This window comes from Anguilla anguilla, chromosome 8 (genome assembly GCF_013347855.1).
Source record: "Anguilla anguilla isolate fAngAng1 chromosome 8, fAngAng1.pri, whole genome shotgun sequence".
In the NCBI taxonomy this organism is placed as follows: Eukaryota; Metazoa; Chordata; class Actinopteri; order Anguilliformes; family Anguillidae; genus Anguilla; species Anguilla anguilla.
The window spans coordinates 22,237,673-22,253,713 of NC_049208.1; the positions used below are offsets into that span (position 1 = coordinate 22,237,673).

The 16,041-nt window shown below is 39.0% G+C and overlaps 1 long non-coding RNA gene across 1 annotated transcript in view; it reads right to left on the minus strand.

Annotated features, from left to right (window-relative positions):
* Window positions 1–6,140: 6,140 nt before the first annotated feature.
* LOC118233063 overlaps window positions 6,141–16,041 on the minus strand; it is a 39,682-nt gene continuing 29,781 nt past the window's right edge. The window contains exon 3 of the long non-coding RNA XR_004766445.1: window positions 6,141–6,239. This is a non-coding gene — a long non-coding RNA (uncharacterized LOC118233063). The remainder of the gene's footprint in view (window positions 6,240–16,041) is intronic.

Sequence of the window (16,041 nt, forward strand, 5' to 3'; positions counted from 1 at the left end):
TTTATACGGTGATTAGAGTATACTGCGTTTTTGCTTTTATAATCCTCTATCATTGAGGATGCAATTATTCCTTGTGCGATCACATGTCCCAAATATGCTGGTTTCAGTGCTAATTATGCGAGAAATAGGGCTGTGCTGATTGGTCAGGCGGATGTTGTAACCTGTGAGCTTTTGGGTTGACTTGCAGCATTTGCAGAAATTACCTGATGGGGCATTTCAGATCATCTCTGACCAAGCTTTCCACTGTGCCCAGCCAAGCATTCAGCGTCATTAACTTCCCATGTTAATTTACAAAAGCTCACTTAACAACTTAACATAACTAGCAACCATTACTGAATGTTAGGTAATGGAAAGAAAATGGCACTGTACTGTAAATAACTGGTTTTCATCTATTAATCAAGCTTGTAGGAATTCAGTTTAATTGCTATGTGGTTATGGGTAGGGAGTAGTCACTGCAGGAAATGTAATTCACTTCTGACTCTGACACACCATGTCTATACTGTAATGGATATTGACTTCAGGTTCACCTCTGACAGAAAGCCCACTAAATGGTCACACCACTGATTAGTTAAAAGATACATCTCTCTGTTCTTATGGGTGGGTTCCGCGGTCTATGAATTGAATGAGAATGCAAGTGCTAACTGTGGCTGCTGTTGCCACAGGGTGACCCATAATAGGTGGTAGCATTGCCTAGGTTTAGGAAGGGTTCAGCTGGCCAGGATTCACATCTTGACGCTCTCTACCGACCCCTACTGGTTGATCAGGTGCCCACAGCCTGTGTGCAAAAACTGCATATTTTGTGTCATCATATTCACTTTGGTGAAAGCTTGGTTTGTGGGCTGTGGAGTGAAAAAGAAACAGTCTCCATGTGCTTCATAGGAGTGTGCTTCATTAAAAATTACTGTTTAATTTTAAAAAGCTGTGAGTAAATAATAGTGTTAGATTTTCTTGGTTAGGTCCATCACAAAATGTTTTTGAATAGTTTTTGTACCAATACCACAAGGCTAAAGAAACAACTCTGTCCGCAATGAAAGGAAAAGCTATTCTCATTCGTCTAAATGTCCTGTAGAAATAAGTTGTTCAAATTAGATTTAAATTATTTTGCTCCATAAGCATGAACTAGCCAGCTGCTGTTTCGTAACTTTGCCCATCTCAGTGGTGAGCGGTATGCTCACTATGTCACAGTGCATGCAGTGTTGTTCTGGCCAAAAACATTTGCCAAATTATTAAATTGTAAGTTGTCTAACAAACAAGTTGCTAGAATTCTTGCTAGAGATTCTTGCTAGTGAAGACCAAATAGGTCATATTTTGTTCATATTTATATCACTGCTTGGAGATGGATAAATGAATAACTGAGGAAATGCCACAATGATTTCATGCAATGCTTTAGGAAAGAAGAAAGCAATGTCAGGCTCCAAACTATCATTTTAACAAAACCAAAGGTCCGCAGATATGCTTGGCGTGCATCCATGATGTTTTAATTTAAACCTTACTTCACTCTAGTGTTTCTTTTGCACCTCTACATCATGAACCTATGCACTTGTTGTACGTCGCTCTGGATAAGAACGTCTGCTAAATGCCTATAATGTAATGTAATGTAACAGAATATGCCATTGTTTGTCGTCAAAAGCAATATGTACTTACATATATCAGAATCAGCTTGTACACAATTTGAATGAAATAGTTGAAAATAGTTAACTCTTTATCAACACACATTCAATGATGCCAAGTACAATTTAAACCAAGATCTGTGGCTTGGGTACAGTAAAAAATACTGCAGACTTTTTCTCAGATGACAAGCCCACTCCGAATACATTTGTTCTGAAATGGAGGATAGCTACTTTGGTGTGTTGTGAACTGTTTTCATTGGCTCACAGTTAGACCACTCAGTAAGCACCTCTGGTTTCTCACTTCTTCAAGTTCATCCATGTTTGCTGCAATGTAGCTACTTAAAGTAGTTTGGTCCACACTAAAGAAGGTAATTGCATCCATTGCCAAGTTTGATTCACAAAAGTGCGGCCCATGGCTTAAACTTTGCTAGCTAAAATTGCAAAAAGAATCACTCACAAAACACATCATAAATCATGGAAGATCAAGTGAAGTACCTGAACACGAAAGGAGTGTCTGTCACGCCATTCAGTACAAAGATAATGACGAGAAACTTGCAGCAGCAAACCCAGGAGACCTGAGCGACCTACAAATACATGAGGCAACCATTTAGCACGGCACTAAGTGGTCTAATGGTAACAATAATGGTTTCTGTTTCTGTAACCACTTGCTTTCATAAACACTCAATCAATCTGGCTGAGACATTTTAGCACATCCATATATATTCATTGGTCTAAAGCATTATCCTGTCTATCCTGCAGTATCACAAATTTAAATTGAACAACACTGTTAAATACTAAAGATGTAGATATTTTGATCACTCAGATCACTTGATCAGGTCCTTATTTAATGTATTTAATAAAAAGTTTAACTTAATAATTTCATTAAATTTATATTGAATCTTATAACTTTACCATCTTTAGAAAGGACTCTAGGTTTTTTTTGTCCATTTTGGTTTTGTGTAGAAAGGACTGTGGATTTTTGTTTTGTGTCTGTTAGTGCTTTTACCAGAACATCACGTAGTTTATATACTTGAGTAATACAAATGATCTGTCGACACAAACATTCTCCTCCCCAGACAGTGGATATCACTCAATATAACTGATGTTTTTATTAAATCTTTCCATATTTAACAACAGGGCACTACTTGACTATAATTTGTGTGTGTATATGATAACGGCTTTTAAAGCTCTGTACTCCAGCACATTGGATTCACCTGGAATTGATTTATCCCTATATTTTTCATTTATACAGTGTGTGAATATATATATATATATATATATATATATGTGTGTGTGCGTGTATGTATACACACACACACATATATATATATATACATATATACACTCACCGGCCACTTCATTAGGTACACCAGTTAACGCAAATATCTAATTAGTCAATCACGTGGCAGTGACTCAATGCATTTAGGCATTTAGACATGGTCAAGACGATCTGCTGAAGTTAAAACCAAGCATCAGAACGGGGAAGAAAGGTTATTTAAGTGACTTGGAACGTGGCATGGTTGTTGGTGCCAGACGGGCTGGTTTAAGTACTTCAAAAAACTACTGGGATTTTCACGCACAACCATCTCTAGGGTTTACAGAGAATGGTCTGAAAAATATCCAGTGAGCGGCAGTTCTCTGGGCGAAAATGCCTTGTTGACGGTCAGAGGAGAATGGCCAGACTGGTTCGAGCTGATAGAAAGGCAACAGTAACTCAAATAACCACTTGTTATAATCGAGGTATGCAGAAGAGCATCTCTGAACACACAACACGTTGAACCCTGAAGAACATTCTCAGAGGATTAGCTTACTTTCCTTGCTTTAAACACATTAAAACATCTGTGTTTAACATGGGATATTGTTTTTGGGAGATTGGTAGACTACTTATTTGATTTGACTACACAGGGACCAGGATAAAGTAATGAAATAATCTTCAAGATGTATTGAGGGTCATGTGATGCTAGTAAGGCCTTCAACAATCTCAGGGTAAAAAGAAATGTAAATGTAAATACCTGAGATATGCATATTCAGTAATATGACTGCTCATGCAGCTCTGCAAACCTGTCTCCCTTGGTGTAAAATTCAGTTTTGTACCAATAGGTCTTTGTGTAAAAAATCCAAATTAATATACGAAATTTCTACCCACTTACAGTCGGTACGTCCAGATATCAACAAAGATTTGTGAAAAAAACTGTACAGCTTTGAGGAAATGTAGCACAACATAAGTCAAAGCACAACAGAGAGCAAATGTTGATTGAATACAGTCATTCTTTTAAATTTAGCTTCAGGGATAAGTTATTCAAGTCCTGCAACATGATTTAAAAAAATTTATCATCAGTTTTTGTCAAATATTTTCATTTTTTGCTTGCAAGATCTATTATGTAGGTTCCAGTGAAACCCTTTTCATTTTACTCAGCTGAAACAAATTCAAAGGGAAAACCTTCCTGGGCAAAGGGGAGCTGTTTAGATGAAATTTCATAGTGCATTACTGTTAGTACCAGGACCTGCATATTTGTAATCTCTTTTCAGAGAGGAACTTAATTTCTACCTATCCATGCATCTAACATAAGGGTACATAAAAGACTCCATATTAAAATAACCATATTTTTTAAATAACCATATTAAAATAACTATGATAGCTTCTTAATGATGATGTCCAACATACAGTATGTACAGTGCATAAATATACTAATGCACATAGAAGCATTCATAGCAAAAGAAAAAAATTTTTTTCTTTTTTTTCACGATTTGCCTGTGAATATATCTGTGGTGATGTTGGAGCCACATGGTAAGGCTGATCCTTATAATGCAAAAGTGAAAATTTGTATTTTAAATGTTTCAAAGGTCTCAGATAGCCACTGTACATTTCAGAAGAAAAACATCCAGCTTGGGCAACATCCATAATACAATTTCTTAAGATATTACATATTTTACCCCATGTTGTACTTCCATAAAAAACCTTTTTTTTCAACCCACCCATGTCTCTGTGCTGTATGTTGAGACAACATTCACAACACACACTTGTCATGATGCTGCAGTACATTGGCTAAATACAGCAGTTTTAACAATGCTCAATGGAAATATCGACCAAGACACTCAAACAGCTGGCAACTGCTGTGGGTGGTGGAGGCCTGCCATGAGGAAGCGCGCAGTGTCACAAAACAGATTTTTGGTGAAACAGCGCTCCCATCTGTGATGCATGGACCACAAGTTTCCAAAATACAAAACGCGTGGGGTAGAGGGACTGTTGATGAGGGGCCAGAGGGGATGTGGGGGGTGTTTTTGCCACAATTTTCCATTTTTTTTAATATACTAAATTCACTGCCCAAGCCTCTGAAAATCCAGTACAGTTGTTTTAACACAAAGGAGTGAGATTTGTTTGAGTTGGCATGTGAGCATGAGATCTGTGAGGTCCTCAATGCACAACAAAGGCCTGGCCAACACTTGAGGTCTGTGGTGCTGACATTCACAATGCACCATGGGTAAAAAATATTTTCATCATTTTAATATAACTGTGCCAAACAACCATCCTAGATATCAATACACTTCAGGCAGTAAACATTACAAAAAAAGAAACTTGCCAGTTGAGAAATGGCAACAACTCATTTGGCTTAATGTCATTTGATGAGTAGTTGAGTGGGAACAGAAGCAATCAGCCAATAAAAGAAAATCCTGGACATGCATTCAGCAATAATAAAATGTAAACTAAGGAGATTTTTTTCAGAAACTGTATTATGGCACTGGCTGATTATGGTAATGCTAGTCATAAAATCTTTTTTGTCTCCCTCGGGTTTCCTATGTGTGTGGCCCAAAAAAATAATTAAGCACATGATCATCTGGACTGTCAACTTTGAGGACTTACCCTCCAGGTGTCCCTGCAGGTACTTGGAGTTCAGCAACCATTTATCAATAAGCATAGAATATAAAATTATGGATGGCAGTAATTATCAGTGCACAAGATGACTGTTACAGGTAAGCGTGAAGGAAGTGAAACATGGATGCTCAAACAATGTCAAGACTGATGACAGAGTAAAGCAATATTCTACTGGCACACAACATATCAAAAGATTTGGACAAAGATCCCAAGATTCAAAGATACCAGCACTTAACCTTTCAAATAATAAAAAAGAGTAGAATTTTTTATCCATGCAATATCAATCTGGCTATAAATTACCAAAGCTATAGCAATGTTATCTGAACTCTTCCGATGTGTGTAACGTTTACTTTATTGTTCTTTTATACATTTCTTTGCTGTCAAATCTCTCAACACAAGATTGTTAACATGCCATTTTACAGTATTATTTACTCTCACTGGTGTTCAGAACATGTGCATCTGAACTTTTTTGTGTCAAGTGTTAACAAGCTTAATATATCCCAGCAAGCCAGCATAAAATGTCAAGCCGTCACTCAGAATAATCAGTTATGGATATTCTAAATGCACACAGAATATCCAAAATTTGGTTTCCTTTGAGTAATAAAGTAGCTTTCAAGGCATTTGACATAGCATCTCTACCGTGTACAGAACTGCACCATAGACGTACTCTGGAAAGGTTGTTGGACGTTCACTTGCCTGCAGGAAAGCAGGATCCACGAAGGTGCTGGGTCAGTTAGGCCATACTTCTGGTGGGTCTGAAGGGACAGGAGAGATGTTTGATGAGGAACTGATGCAGTCCATTAGGGACAAGGATCATACAAACAATGCATGAGAATGATGATTCTGATTTTGAGTAACAGAGGCAAGGCAACATGCGCCAACATTAACATTACACATTCCATATGGTGACCTGCTCTCAACCCATAGACAAATCGATGACCCAGCACGGCACTTTCTGTACTGTGACCTCATCTCTATCCGTTACCCTCTCTGCTTTCCCCGTCTGCATAAAGTGGGAAATACATCAGGGTGGATTATCCATTCTCCTTTTTAAATAAATGAACAGCTAACATTAGCTGCCTGCAGTTAGCATGGGCTGCACCGAAACTGGAATGATTGCTGTCACCATTACCACATTCATTTTTTTTCCAATGAGAGTGACTGGAGAATAAGTTATTGCATAAGAATAATTGATGAGATTATAAATAATAATATTTATAGTATGACCACTCCTCAAGGTCCTACCGTGAACCAACCACTATATATATATATATATATATATATATATATATATATATTTATATATATTTTTTTTTTTGTTTTGTTTTTTTGTTTAATGAGCTGCATTTGCCTCTGGAGTTCCTCTCGAACTGGCATTTAAATTGTCTTGTATTAAGTAGGGGGTGGTGAGGTTCACAACATCAAACAACCGATTTGTTTCTAAGAACACCTAAAAGGAACAGGCATAAGAAACCTGAATACACCTAGAGGGCTTGTTTAGAAAGTGTGTTTTTATAGACATCACATTTCATGATGGTCATGAGCAAGCTACCGGTCAGGCCAAGATTTACTTCTAGACAGCCAGCTGTAATGTTACAACATTATTGAAATAACTACTGCAGTTATCCAGCGCTTTGTGATGCTTTAATCCTATGTTTGTGATGTAATTGGTGTAGCCTTGGCTCAACTGCCTTGCTAATTAGCATTGCATCGAGCAGTTTCAATTGCACTGGAGTGGTGTTCTATTAGTCAGCTGCTAGAGCAGCTGAGAAGAATAGTGACTTTACAGCTGCTTCGTTCAATGAATTGTTTGCAGTGCCATTCAAGCACGAGCCTTTGAACCACAGCGTCAGCTTCGTCCCGACGGAGATTCAGTCCAGCTGAAGTGCAAGACAAAGAAGTCTATCAGAGGGAGCCTGCTGAACAAGAACATGAACAAAAGAACCTCCATGATTGTGCTGGGTTACATCAACATTCACCCGAACAGGGCCCAAGCTGCATTCTTCGCCCTACTGCACTCTTTCAACTACACCTTCATGCATGTACCTCCTTCATGTCAGCCTGAGCTGGTCTTCCTGAGGAACTGTTCTACCTCCAGCCTCACAGTTAGTCCCCTCCAACTCTCTGACCCCTGCTTTGTATCATTCCCTCTCATGTTTTCAGCTGAAATAACATTTAATAATATTTAAATTTATTTCATTTGATATGGCCGTGCACAAAATAAGCATTGATATTCACTGTGGACTGTGCTAACACATATTTTGGATTTCTGTTCAAACTCAGGACATGTTTTATGTCCGATATACATCTCCCTAACTTGTCATTTCTTATGTGATTAAAATAAAATTACTTCACATTTCATTAAAGTCATTGGTGTGTTCTACAGCACCTCTTCTATCATAGAGATTGGCCAGCATCGTGTGACTTATGTTGATTGTACATACAGTTATTGGTCTTCCCAGGTAGGAATCCTTCAGGAGCTTCACAGAATAATTCTTATTTTTGTCACAACTGCCAAAAATGTAATGTGCCACAGTGTCATCTTAGTTAAATATGGCTTCCAAATGTAATGTTTTAGTTATTTGCTTGTCTATTTTGTGACTGAACACTCCAAAGTTTAAAAGTTTCATTTGCAATAGACTCTCTCATCCAATTCAATATGAATTAATACTATAGTGCTTCAGACGTGTCAACATTCAGCTCCACCAAGCTACCATTAGCATTCAGTTCCTTTGCCTGTTAGTACACAGCAGCAAGGGCTGTCTGGCACTGCTAGAAATTCTGAATTTCACTGTTGCAGAAAAGAAGCGAGCGTAAACATAAACGTGCCACACAGTCATGGTTATTTAGTGTTGTCCTCGTTGTCGAAACATGTTTTGCAATTAGACGAAAATGGACCGGAACCCTTGCTGAAGTGAATTATGAAACTGCGGGAAACACGGAGTTCAGATGAATCTTAATGCACTCTCAGTGCTGAACTAATGACTCAGACATCAGAGCGCTCTGAATGCGAGACACACCAAACAAAGTAGCTGGTGTGCAAGTAAACATTTCAAATCTGTGGGTGCAATTGCAACCACTGTGGTACGCACTTAAAAAACAATGGCAACCAATTGCAGAAATATTTATGAATGTACTTCTACTAATCAAACAGCAATTTTTTTATTTATTTATTTTTTGGGGCGGGGGGGGGGGGGGGGTAAGCATGATTAGACGTTTAAATTATACTGTATGATTTATAGTAAACTTAAACATAATTTAAGGCTCCATATCTTAATTATAGTAGTTTTTTATAAACCTTAGAGGTCCCCACATTTTGTAAATGGCCAGACCGAAAAGGTCAGATTGTTGCTGCTCTGAGAAAAAACCTCAAATAATTTGTCATTTGACTAACAGGTACTGGGGGCAGAAACAGTTGTATTTGATTGGCTATGGTGGTTTTAGAACAGTTGGTCCTGCCTCCTAGCTTGTGAAGTGAGCTGTTTACAGGCTCACATAACTTCTGTACAAGCATACAAAACTTGGTAGGTTCAATAAATTAAATCACAGGTATGTGAATCCTTTTTAGAAGGGTTGGGGGGCCCATTACATTTAATCTGTGTGTTGATAATCTTTTCAGTTCCTAATCTCATCTTCTCAGTTTCTTCTCCCTGGGGCTCCTGATTCTTACTCGCCTGAGTTCACCCAACACTGGGTAGCACTGCTTTGGAATGGAGCTTGTTTAATTTGTATGAGCTAAGGCAATATTGTTTGCTATAAGATGGTCTCATTTTTATATCAATACTTTCAACGGCAGGCCTAGATTTAGAAAGTTTTAATGAATGATTTATAGACAGTGTGTTATATGCATGAGTAATGTGACGTTTTTGTACGTTGAAAATGTATTTTTATTGACACATCACTTCTTTTGGTACCATGTATGTTATGAGTAACTGATAGTAATAATGCATATAAATGTATGAGCCATAAAATTATTATATCTAGAGAGGGACATGCATACACATACATGCATGCAAACACACATACTGTACATTTTAGCTCAAAGAAACACATTGGCAGGGATTCAGTCACTTTTCCTTTAAATGCTGTCATATTTTAAAATGGATTACAGTGTGTTTGTATAAAAACCGAAAGTGGGCGTGGTGTAAACCAAAAGTAGGTGGAGTTTAACAGAGAAGCTTTATTAGATTTTTACCATTATAATGACTGGCACTGCTATTGTTAAGATACTAAAGCATTAGACACGGTTTTACAATGACATCAACAATAATCTAGTTTAACAACAGGTAATTTGCTTTTTAAAACAGTAACCTATATACAGTACATTATATAGCCATAACAGGCTTTTATAACAGTGAGGTAAACAAACTGTCAAATCGAGTTTCAAAAATACGCTAAATGTTTTTTATAAATAAAAACATAGTTACTCATCCTTACTCCGAACTGCATAGTACAAACTGCATGAACCTCACCACCACCCCTACCTGAATGACTCTGAAGGGACTCAATTATAAACTGAAAAAAATGCTATTATTATTAAAAAAGTAGTTCCCCATCTTTATTATGAATTGCAGTTTGCAATGAACCCTTAATGAACTAAAAAAAAAAAAAAACTACAGAATGTAAGGCTAAAATGTTTTGTTGAATTTGTTTTTCAACCTTTCATACTTTTTCCACCCTCTTTGTTGAGACTACACTTTAACTGTATGTTTGATTTGCATAAGCTTCGGTAAATTAAAGAAAAAAATCAAAAGGATTCCCTGGGTGGAAGACAACTTCAACTATACACAAAGTTCCCCAAGTATTTTGTAAAGACAAGCTCCTGCACATGAGCTGAGAGTAGCATAGATGGAGAGACACAACCTCCCTTCCTATACTGAAAAGTTGCTTGGAGGAAAACCTCCTTGAGGGGCACGTCAGATATTTTACAGTCACATGAGCCAGTGCTGGGTGTGTCATTAGCCAACAACCTGTGTTTGAAATGTTTTAATGTTAAGGCCGTGTTTTTTACTACGTACTACCACTATGCTGATGGCCAGCAGTATCAGAGGTATCCATCCAAAATTTAGATTAGAGAGTTACAACAATTCCCCTACCAATTCACACAAGGTGATTTGAAGCAACTGGTGCTGTGAACAGAAACAGGCTACGCAACACACAAGCTACCAGACAAGGTTTTTCCACCGTGCCAACTTCAAGGGGGTGGGTGATGCTAAATATAAAGTAATGATGGTTATACTAATCATCACAGAGGTGGCCACCAGCACCTGGAACTGTATTATTTATTTAAAGGAGACTTGACAGTCCACTTATGCATGTTTTCCTCTTCACTGTGACAGGGAAAGCACAGGTTATAGAAAGAGCCCCCCCTCTGGCACCCTCTGCACCACACTGCAGAGGGTGCCAAACAGCAGGGAATCAAACTCCAAGCCAGATGAGTGATTTGTATACGGGTTGACAGTCAGCTGCCCTACAGACTGTGCCACGTGGTCTCCCCTGGATGCTGTTCAGCATTCATTTATCTCAAGGAGATCTGCAACACTTAAGAAATGTGATTGTAGTAAGAGTGGCTCAATTTAGGCAATTGAGGAATGAATTAGTGCTTACATCTAAAGCCATTAATAGATTGATAGCCAAAGCTGACCGGCTCATATAGAAAGACCATTGCTTCTGATGGGATACGCAATAAGAGAGACACTGGAAGTGTTACTTTAGTGACAGGAGTCTAGAGCACTCAAAGCAATGTTTTTAGAAGGGTATAATGACATATTAGCTCAACTTTACCTCCATGTAGCTACATAACATGTCCGTCTTTCCCTGAAAGCAGGCCTGTGCTTACACACGCCACTCTGACCCCCAAGTGATCTCCAAAGTGCAGTCCGGCGCATGAAGTACCGCGTTATCATAGCAGGAATCATCAAAGGGGGAAGCAAAAGAAGTCTTGGCGTGAATGCTAATCAGTCTGAAACTCAACATGAACGTGTTCATATGCAGGAACGTTTCAGGAGGACACGTCAGGGCAGACAGAAATGGAACTTCTGCTTTTCAGAGATAAAACGTATAACCCAGTGAAATGTGAAAAGTGCACGGCTGCAGCATTTACATCAGTGAAGACTTACCAAATTTGGGATGGAATGTAGGGCTGCTGCCACAGTGGATAAGAACCCAGTCTGCATTCTCATTATTTATACTCAACATAAGGAAAGTGATGCAATGCATAATTACTTGTTTCATTATGCATTTTTTTGCTACTTATGAATCATCTTTATTAAAGTATCCTGTCCTTAATGCAACGCCTCTTTGGAATTTCCCTGAATGGCAGACAATTTATTGGATGCATTTCCTCATCTTTTTGAATTTGAAAGTGCATTCCTCACAAAGTCAACAGGTATGGCAAATTATTCCAATGATTATTTTACTGATAATGTTAATGTTGTTGGAATAAAATGGCAACATAATTATGCACACTTTTCCGAGACACACAAAATGAAAAGGTGAAGCCTGTCCTCTCTTACTTCATCAGGCCAGCATTACAGATAGAAGGGCTTCCGCTGCCTGTCACTAGGGTTGGCACATAACCCGTTCCCACTCAGACGCTCTGGTTCTCAGCCTCCTTAGCGGTGAGTCAGAAGGGCATCTGTCAGGTCCTGCCAGGGCAGACTGTGGCCGACAGCCAGGCGGGGCGATGCACGGCTGGCCCTAGCGTCTCCCAGGGACCATAGGGTGCTAGCTGGCTGGGAAGGCAGAAACTTATCGGACACTGACAACCCCCAACTGTCACTCAGCTGCCTGTGAGTCTGTTATACTGCCTGTTAAACAAGTTGGGCTCGCGCAGAGAGTCAGATGAAGACGCTTTGTACGCAACCTAACGGGCAAACCTGTGGGCGCCCTATCGACCGGCGAGGGTCGCCGAAGAATGACGCAATGCGGACCTCTGCCAACGGAATCCTCTGCAGCCCTGGGCTATTTTAACTGGACGAGCCACCCCCAGCCCCCTTCTTTGAAAATTTAACTCAGTTTAATGAAGGCTGGCCTGTGAAATAATGCTTTAGTGTAAAACGCATGCTTTATCTGAGATGTGGGGGGGGGGGGTTGTATTTAAGAAATACACCCAAAAATAGACATTTACTGGAATTTAATTTCCCTTTGAATAGGTGCTGTTTTATATGAAAGACAAAGGACATATTCTTTATTAATTAACAGAAGCTACCGTATTGGATTTAAAAAAGTACGACAGATTGCTCATAGAAAGATTACAAATTACTTTGATTTGTTTCTTCAGCATTGTTCAACATCTGAATTCAAAAATAAAACATCACTGTCATGTTGTGTTAGTTTAAACACCGAATTAGCAAGCAATACATAACTGCTAAACAGGAATCAATAAAACTAAAAAATCTGCTTAGATTACCTTGCAAACAGGGACATTTAAAGGATTCCCTGCATTTTCTTGCAAGGCGCCAGTTTTAGAGCCGTTTTCTCATTGTAATTCATGCGGTTTGTGACTTGCTTATTGGCATGCATGATCTCTACAGCCATTATATTCTGTTTTTGTTTCAGCAGTATAATTTGAAGCACATCTTTATTAATGCGTGACTTTCCCTTTATGAATCCTGTTCATGGCGCTGAAATTTTTTAACAACTTTCTAACATTGTATCAACACTTCCTCCAGACAAGCTATGTTTGCTCTTTAGTTATCTTTAGGCATGCACGAAACTGTTATATATATTAACCTTCTCTTTTAAACTATCAATCTTCAGAAACAATTCCTAGAGCTTCAAGGGACCTTTGTTGACAATTGCCAGAGACAGAATTGCATATGAAAGTAAGGACAAGGTTGCAGAGTCCACTGTGGAAATGATAAACAAGCAAAATAAAAAATAAAAAATAAAAATAAAAAAAACCGTCCCCCTCCAGCCTGTCCGAAGTTTGTATCACAAGGACTTTCATGGGGTTTTGAAATGGCTGAAACATGGACCCAAAAATAGGTGTGCTGTCTTTTCTTTCTCTTTTAAATCAACAGGAAACAGCCTCCTCTTTAGAGACCCAAGCACACAGCAGTATCGGATGATGAGAGAGAGAGTGAGAAAGGGAGAGAGAGAGAGAGAGATATGGTACAAGGCATCGAGCAGCTGCCAAACTACATAATGAGTTCTGGCAGATGCATCATTGCACTTGATTGGAAACAGCGATTCTGCAACGCAACCCCGACAAACTTACCGCTGCAATTATGAGCGCTGGCATTCTGGCTCCGGAGGGTGAGAATGCTATTTGTGTTTGTGTGGGTGTGGGGGCACTGGGGGCAGAAGGACAGAGGAAAGAGCTGCAAGATGGCCGCTGTTTCCACGGCTGCTTGGCACTCCCAATACTCAGAAAGGTATCGCACACCTCTGTGACAGATTAATTAGTTGGCTCCAAAAAGAAGCTACATTTAGCCAGGTCCAATTACTCAACTCAATAAAGTGCAGGTCTGTTCTGACTCCAGGTATTATGTCAATTATATTTCTTATACCATTGCCAAAATGGTGAGACAAGAATTCACCCTCTACGTCACTTTTTTTGGAGCTTTCTGCAAAGGTCCCTCTGGTTAATGGGTCCTCAAAAAATCACATTTACATGGACTTTTTTATTCATATGTGGCTCTCCATGAACAGGGAAAGGATATAGATTTGGCTTTAAATTGTGTGTCCAAAAGTAGATTTAGCATAGCTTCAGTCCAGCCCAGAGGTGGGGTATCTTTCCACAAGGCTAGTGGAAGAAGGGATTGGAATTTGGCCCAGAAATGGTTGCGACTGGACACAACCCCCAAAACGGCCTTTTCATGCCATCTAATATGCATAGAAATTCCTCCCAAGACTCATCTGGAGAGTGAAAATGGTCAGACCTTACCAAGAAGAGATTTCAGTGCACTGCAAATCAAATTCAAGAGAGCACAGAAGAGAGTGAAGAGACAGACCATGCTACAAATATCCTTTATCAACACATGCACAGAAATACAATACGTATGTTTGTTCTAGCACACATGATTTACAATGTTTGGACAGCGGATTAATCAACCATGCACGTGACGCAGATATACAAGGTTTTACTCTCAACTTGGCAAATGACAGATTAATGCGGTACTCTTTTACACAGATGAAGATGACATTAGCATAAACATCTCCGGTATAAACATGGAAATTTAGTGCATTAAACATCTGAGGGGAATATTCTGTCAAGGCTTCAAGCTCATATAACCCATGGGAAAGATGGACTAATCATGAAATTTTACAATTGGCAAAACTTTTACAATGGGAAAAGCAGCTGCTCACCCAACTCCCCAAATCCCAGAAGATCATAATTTACCATATTTTTATACTTATCATTAGGAACAATTGTCTATAAATGGCCATTATTTTATACAACCCAATTAACAAGAAATAAGGCATAGATCATTTATTATGGCTTTTAAATGGATTATGACATGATAGATGGCAATCCTTGGTTAAAATACCTGGGATTCATTCTGATCTGAAGTTAATGGGGCAATTTATTAATATCCTCTATTAAAAACAAACAAAGATTAAAATTGAAAATAAAAAAATGAAAATTAATGGGGAATTAAGCACTGAACAAGACATGATACAATAGGCTTAAACTACTTGATGGAGCTGGCCCATTTAGGCTACAAGCATCACTTACAGTACAGCGTTTAAATTGATCAAAATAGTGAAATGATAAAAATAAGAAAGTACAAGCTTATTGAAATAGTTAAAGGAAGAGTAACTAGTAAGTCATACTGCAGCAAATACAACAACGGGCCAGGAATAATGTAGCACCAGAAAACAGTCATCGCACCTTCAATACACTGTTGTCTGTAGGCTCTGACTATACCTTCACCTAAAATGGCTTGGCTTTTTCAATTCACCACATTAGGACTGTCTGCAGTGCTACTTCTATATATTTTACACTGATGGAAACTTGGCCCCAGCAGTGAAAATTTCATTTGAATAGACTTGATGCATGTACCAAGGACATCAAAAAAAAAAAAAGCCTGTAATATATAACAGAAAGAACACAGATTGGATTTGGGTCTACCATACATTAAATCTTAAGTGAAAGAACGGCTGATAGGGAAATTGGCATCCCTGCTGTGACGGAGACGCGGGCTGAATGGGAGGATAAGCCCCGTCTCAGTCAGAGCAGGGGTGTCGGCTTCACTATCAGCCCCTCGCCCGTTTAATTTACCGCTGAATGAAGCGCCACAGGATGGGCCTCCTCTCAGCAGAAAGGTACCGCTGCCAGTTTTTGGGGGAGATTTGCACTTCAGCAGGGAGCCCTCAGTTGACCGTTCTCCATTTGAGCTCCTACACTTTAAATCTGGCCCCGTTTAAAATTTGGCATTTTTAGGCCGCCAGGGCACAGCTCGATATTTATGGTGGAGTTTGGAGGTTTAGGGTCAAATTTATATCCAGCGAATGATGGATGTCCCACTGGGATCAGTTCTTGCGCCTATGCGCCTCTCAGTGTACAGTTAGTTCCTGTTTATGTTAGCCTTTGCTGAGGGTGTTCGGTGT